The sequence below is a fragment of the Petaurus breviceps genome, unplaced genomic scaffold (genome assembly GCF_028583685.1).
Source record: "Petaurus breviceps papuanus isolate PSGF00001 unplaced genomic scaffold, PetGlider_PUasm1.0 66, whole genome shotgun sequence".
NCBI classification, from domain to species: domain Eukaryota; kingdom Metazoa; phylum Chordata; class Mammalia; order Diprotodontia; family Petauridae; genus Petaurus; species Petaurus breviceps.
The window spans coordinates 5,276,361-5,283,427 of record NW_027186442.1 but is presented as its reverse complement, the minus strand read 5'-3'; positions in this window follow the sequence as shown (position 1 = coordinate 5,283,427).

The window sequence follows — 7,067 nt, the reverse complement described above, 5'->3', positions numbered from 1 at the left end:
GGTTTTCTCCTTTCAGCTCTAACTTGTCCTTTATTGTCTCCTATGCTGGAGTCTTCTCACATAATTAACGTGGGCATTCTCTTAGATTTTTGCTCTCTTTCTAGCACTTGGGGGGGGGGTGCTTGGCCTATACTTTACATGTTTATTGATTGATTTCTACATGGTTCCTCCTGGCAATCTAGCACCCTTATGCAGCCAATTTCCACATCTATATCTCCAGTTCTGACCTCTCTCCTGAGCCTTCTTGTTCCTGGCAAGGGGGCCAGTGTCATTGGATCCAAAGAGAGCAAGGTGGGGAATAAGGTACTAAGAAAACTGGAAAGGTAGGAGATCAGGTCATGAAAGATTTGGAATGACAAACATTGGATTCTGTATTTGATTCTGGAAGCAATGGGGAACCAATGGAATTTATTGAGTAGAGTGGTAATATGGTTGGACATGTGCTTTAGGTAAACCATTTAGTGGTTGAATAGAGGATGGACTGGAGTGGAGTGCCACTTAAGGCAGAAGGACCAATCACAAGGTCATTGCAATAGTTCAGGTATGAGCTGATGAGGGCCTGTATCAGGGTGGTGTCAGTGTCAGAGGAGAGCAGTGGGCATAGATGGGAGAAGTAATGGGAGAACGGATAGGATTTGGTGACAGATTGGGAAGTGGAATGACTTGCCCCAAGAGTCAAACTGAGGACTTCTGACTTCCTAGACTCCTTCTCTTTCTAGTATATCACACTGTCTCTGGTACTTACATAACTTATCCTCTGATGGCCAGAAATTTTGAAGAAAAAGACCAGCAGGGAATGAACGCTTCCTGCTGGGCCTTATAGTGGTCCATAGAGCCTGATGCCATGTGGGCGTGCAAATACTGTTCTCCTGTGCCCAGCTCCCAGGCAGTACAGCCTACCCAGCAAGCTGCTCAGCACAGCCTGTGAAGGGATGGCCAGGGAAGCACGGATAATGGGTTTTCATTCACATTTTGAAGGAAAGTTTAGGCTTAATCCCTGTTTCAAGAGCCTTGATGCTCTGAAAGGAATCATATTCTTTCCCCCAAAGATCCTCAATGAGGATGAGGGACTTACCAATAATAATGATATCTTACATTTATATCACACTTTTCAGCTTACAAAGTCCTCTCACATCCTTCTTATCTACATGTGAGCTCTGTGAGGTAGTCAGGGCAACAAGGTCTAATTATCCAATAGGCGCACTCCAAGATACTTTCATGGTTAACAGAAAAGGAACAGCCTAGATGCTTCCTCTTCCAGAGCACATACAATTTCTTTTTTATACCTTAGCATTCACTAGAGTCCCAGTATGAGAAACAGAGTGATGTGGGGGTGAAGCCTCTAGACCCTCAGGGGGCTTGGGGAGATCTTAGTCTGTTGTTTCAGGGTCAGCAAAGTATAGGATTTTTTTTTTCTCTGTCATTGGGTTACATGTAGCCTGTGGAAAGTCATTTCAGGGAATTCTGGCAAGATGACTGAGTGAATAATCGCATCTAAGTCTGTGTCCCACTCATCCTCTCAAAATGGCAAATAATCAGCCAGATAAAGTAAAAGAATAATACTAAACAACAAAGAAGGGATAGGAAGGAATTCATCACAAGGAAGATCTCACAGAAAAACCAGCACCGATACTTAATGAAATGAAGAAGCAATCCAAAAGGTAATCCAATCCAATGAATAAGCCCTATGAAGTCAAAGAAGGTGGCTTTTGGCTCTGTTATTTCATTCAGCATTGGAAATTTGAAACTCATTTAACAAAGGTGGTCAGTACCTTTTCCATGACTTACAGGGTACTAAAAGGTTCAGGGTCCTACAGCCAGTAGGTGTCCAAGTCATGACTTGAAACTGTATCTTCCTAGTTCTAAGGACGACTCTATCTATGGCATGAGAGTCTGGTTGGTTGTTGTCCTTCATTCTAGAAAAGGACAGAAATGATAACACTATGTTGGGGTCAAGGTACACTGTGTCCAGCTGTGGCTAATCAGGCAGCATGAGCCTGGAAGGCTCCTTCGCAAGTTGGGTGCCAGTAGTCCTCATTAACATTTGGAGTGGAAATGTCTCTAAATTTGAGCAGCTAATGTTTCTTTTGAGCTACTGCAATTTACCTTTGCTCATAGAGCACAGCACCTTCTGTGATACAGGTATGCCACGCTGGGCAGTCCTGAGACAAGTGTGTTCCATGTCTCACAATGGATTCCAAAGTTCTTCAGAGACACCTTGAGAGTAAGAGAGAGCCCACAGGTCACATTGTAGCCCACAACACTCTAGAGTACAGCCTGAACTAAATTAAAATGTAATTGAGAAATACTTAACAAAATAAATAAGAATACAATAGACCATATAAAATGTTAATATGTGATTTCCTGAGTAAAAATGTGGCTTGTAGAGATGGTTTAGTGGTTCCCATTTCTATTTGAGTTTGACACCCACATTCTCTCTGACATAAAAGGAAGTAATGCAAACATCCCAGAGGAGAAAGAGTTTGTTACATCCACAAGACCCCCAGATATGCAATGGAAAGATTGACTGCAAGAACATTCAGAGTATTTGTAAAATTGATTTTTAAAACTAAAGAAATAGACCTCTCAAGGAAGTATTCAAAGAGACAGACAAGAGAGGATTCTGGGAAGATGGCAGAGTAGGTCAGAAAATTGCAAGCTCTCAAGATTTTCCCTGGTGAGAGTTAAAATAGCATCATAGAGTGAACAAAGTGTGGGTGGAGATAAATAAGAACAGGGACATAAAATTGTCCTCCTGGGACAATATGAAAAGATTGGGAGAAAAATCCCAGGATGAGGTTTGGTCCCTGGGAAGAGTAAACACCTCCAGACTAGATTCCATTTTAACAGCAAGCGACTAGCCTCTTAAACAAGTGGCAAGCCCTGGGGTTAGTTGGTTTGAGAGGCTGCCTCTGCCCCAGCCAATGGAAACTTTACCCCCGGGATAGTGAGGGGAGTTGGGTGTCTGAACCCAGGAAGATCAAAGGAACCTCTGCTGACCAGGAACACCAGACCCAGCTGTCCTGCAAAGAGTGGCAGGGGCTAAAATGAACCAGCACATGCCCAGTGAATGCAGAAGCAGTGGGACAGGAAGCCCCTGGCTGTGGGCACTTACAGGAGGTTGGAGGTTTGACTTTGGTTTCAGGTTAGAGGGAGAACTGAAGATCTGGGACAAGAAGCACTATTTCCCATACCCCAGGACTAGAGCTGACTACAAATAATTAAGCTATCACCACAAAAAATGCACAGGCAAAGTAGAAAGAATCCAACCATAGAAACCTATTATGGGAATAAAGATGACCAGGGTTCATCTTCAGAGGAGGATATTGAAGTGAAAAACAAAAACCAAAGAGTAATGTCAAATGGCCACCTGCCCAAAAGGAATTTATAGAAGATCTTAAAAAATCAAATGACAGAGATAGAGGAAAAACAACAAAAGAAAATAAAAATAATCCAAGAAAATCAAGAAGGGTATGAAAGGAAAGTCAAACAACTAGAAAATGAGATCCAGAATTTTAAGGAAGAAAATGACACCTTGAAAATTAGAATTAGGCAAAGTGAAGCCAATGAAATGAGAGACCAAGAAATGATAAACAAAATATGAATAATGAAAAAAAATAGAAGAGAAAGTGAAACGTCTTTTAAGAAAAACAACAGATTTGGAGAATAGATCAAGAAGAGAATATATAAAAATAGGTGTACTAACAAAGAGCCAGACAAGAAAAGAAATATTTTAGAACTAATGACAGAGAATCTCTTGAAAAAAAAGTTGATTCTTTAAGAAAGAAAGCAGATTTGGAATTGAAACATGCAAAGATGGAAAAATAAAAGAGCAAAATCAGAAAATCGAAAAATTTGGAGACATCTGAGTTTTTATAAACCAAAGATCTTGAAGACAGAATGCAATGAGACAATCTTCACATAATTAACCCTTCAGCAAAATGTAGTGAGATTTTAAAACCTGGATAATATACTTCAGGAAATCATGTAAGCAAATTGTCCAGAAGTATTAGCAACGGAAGACAAAATTCATATTGATATTACTTGAGGGGGTGGAGCCAAAATGGCAGAGTGAAAGTAGGGACTAACCTAAACTCTCCCACAAATTCCTTCAGATACCTCTAAGGGGTGAATCTGAGTAGATTTTGGAGTGGCAGAATCCTCAAAGAGACAGAGAGTGACAGATTTCCAGCCCAAGACAACCTGGGGGGTCAACAGATATTGCACTGGGTTGGGAGAAGAGTGCAGAGTACACGGTCTGCACCAGCACAGACTCAGCCAGAGCAGAGCCAGAGCAGACCCCAACTGACTGAATCACCAGTGACAGTGGTGATTCCCAGACCTCTCAGCACAGGATGGGGGTGGGGGCTGGGGAGGGGGAGAGGTCTGTCAGAACTGGGTGAGAGAGAGGCATACTCCTGCAGCCGTGGCAAGAGCTACTCCTGGGGCTACCAGACTACAGACTAAATGTTTGAAAGTCACCTACCTAAACTTCTGGGAGCCAAGATGGTGGAGTAAACTGTAAGTGTTCTCACCGCCCCCCCCCCCCGACATTATAAAACCCAGAGAATATTGCCCCAGGAAAAATCTGGGAATAGTGGAGCCAGCCAAAAGGGCACCACAGTCTTGTAGCCTGGGAGTCTAGAGAGAATAACCTCTTGCTGTGGCTGAAGAAAATCAGTACAGGACAGGAGGCATCCCAGCAAGCCAACAACAAACCCCACTTTAGCTGACCAGCAGAAGATCCTGAGCCCCAGGGTGGTAGAGCCAGCAAACTCCAACACCAAGACCCCAGGCATGCCTTCACACAGCCAGAAGAATCAGCAATCACCAGTGTGGATGGGCATCCACCAGCAGTTGAGCCTACCTGTGCTCTAGAGAAGCCCTAGGGAAGGAGGAGACCTCCAGCAGCCAGACCACCCCTCCCCCACATCTCATGCCTCAAGCTTCAGTGTAACCCTGGGGAATACACAAAGACTGCACCTAGCCTCAGCGTACACCAGCCAGCTCCAGCTCAACACCAGGTAAGCTACAGCATTATATGGCTTCCTGCTGCCAGAACTAGAGGCCACAGCACACAAAGCCAGTCATCAGGCCCAGAACAAGAAGCATGTGCCCCAGAAGCAGAGATACACTTTAAAGGCCAGGAAAAAGGGAATCACAATGGGCAAAAAGCATTAGAAAAGCAAATACCATCGATTTTTACTATGAGGACAGAGAAGATCGAAATACAGATTCAGAAGAGGACAGCATTGATGCTATACCCACATCTGAAACCCCCAAAGGGAATATGAACTGGTCTCACGCCCAAAACACATTCTTGGAAGAGCTCAAGAAGGATTTTAAAAGCCAAATTAGAGAGATAGAAGAAAAATCAAACAATTCTTTTAAAAATGCAATTAACAAAATGGAAACATTTCACCAAAGAAAACAACTCCTTAGAAAATACAATTGGCCAAATGATTAAGGAGCTACAAAACCCAACTGGAAAAAAATAACTGTGTAAAAAGTAAAATTGGCCAAATGGAAAAGGAGGTGCAAAAACTGACTGAAGAAAAAAATGTGTTAAAAATTAGAATTGGGCAAGTAGAAGCTGATGCCACTATGAGGTATCAAGAATCAGTCAAACAAAATCTAAAAAATGAAAAAAATGGAAGAAAATGTAAGATAATATTACTTGATAGAGCACCAACATAGAAAACCACAAGTTCAACTTACCTAGAAATATTGTGGTCAAGTTCTAGAACTTCAACTTTAAACCCAAATCCTGTGAGCATCCGTGGGGAGGTCTTTCCCATATCAAGGAAAAGAAGTAAAAAAAAAAATGCAGACTATTTCTTGATCAATCAGTCAATAAACAAGTATTTCTTAAGTGCTAAGTATGTACCAGGTACTTGTACACACATACATGCACACACACACACCACGCCTAAAAAATTTGTACTATGAAATAAGAAAGTTTTCATAAGAAATCAGTTTTCACTGTAAAATATTATATTCTTGAGATCTTAGCTTGATTATAAATTTTTAAAAGATGGATTTTCAGTAAAAGAAAGTTATTTCAATAATTCCTGCTGTAAGGGATGATAAGCTTCACTAAAGATTATAAAGAAGCTGACTAAACAACTCAAAAACAGTGTGAAGTTCTTCAATAAATCTAATGGAATTGTAGGGTCAGTGACCATTAGAGGAAGGCCACTGTTGATCACAGGGAAGTTTTAGGTATTGACTGAAAGGATTAGCTGTTCCTCTTCTGACTTAGATAAAAAGAAGCTGGCCTGTCTCTAAAGTAAGCTCTGAGGAAGAGTTGTCTTTCCCTTTCTGTTCTTGGAGACTACAACAAAGGAGAAGGAAGTTTCTCTCTCTTCTTTCCTCCTCCACCACCATTAGTATTGTAGAGCTAGTACTATCTGACACAGCTTTTTATAAAAGGAGCCCACAGAAGAATCCTGCACAGAGAGTCTGGTTCCAGAGTCAGTTTATTTAAGAGAACTCAATGAGAAAAGAGAAAGTCTGCTGCCTGAAACTGGGAATCCTCTCCAGTTATAGTAGGCCTCAGAGACAAAATTTCTGCTGGCCCTAGGGTTTGGATTCTGATTCCTTCTGAAAATGCTGAGCAGTAATCTAGGCCAGGATTTCCGTAAAGACAGAAACTTCAAGAAGCAGAGACTACAACTAAGGAATGCCTAGAGCAACCAGTGGACCATGGATCAGTATGTAAAGTCAAGCTACATCTGGCAGCATTCAGGGAAAGGAATTCAGTAGAGAAGAGTCCAGTGGAGACCATAAGACCAAGGTGAAAAGAAAAAGCGGGAAGACACCTGCACCCCTGTAGCCTTAGAAAAGTGAGCTACCCTTATTTGCACATTCCTTGGTTACATGTGTGCTTCTCCACCTGTGAACTCTGTGTGTGTGTCCAGTCTTTCCACTGAAAGCTGTGAGCATTTGTGGGAAAATGTGACTCAAATTTATAAGGAGACCTGTACTTGTCTTACTATACTCTTTCAGTAAATGCTTTTGCTTTGAATAATTGTGCCCCTTAGCTGACTAGGGAGAAAATAAACACG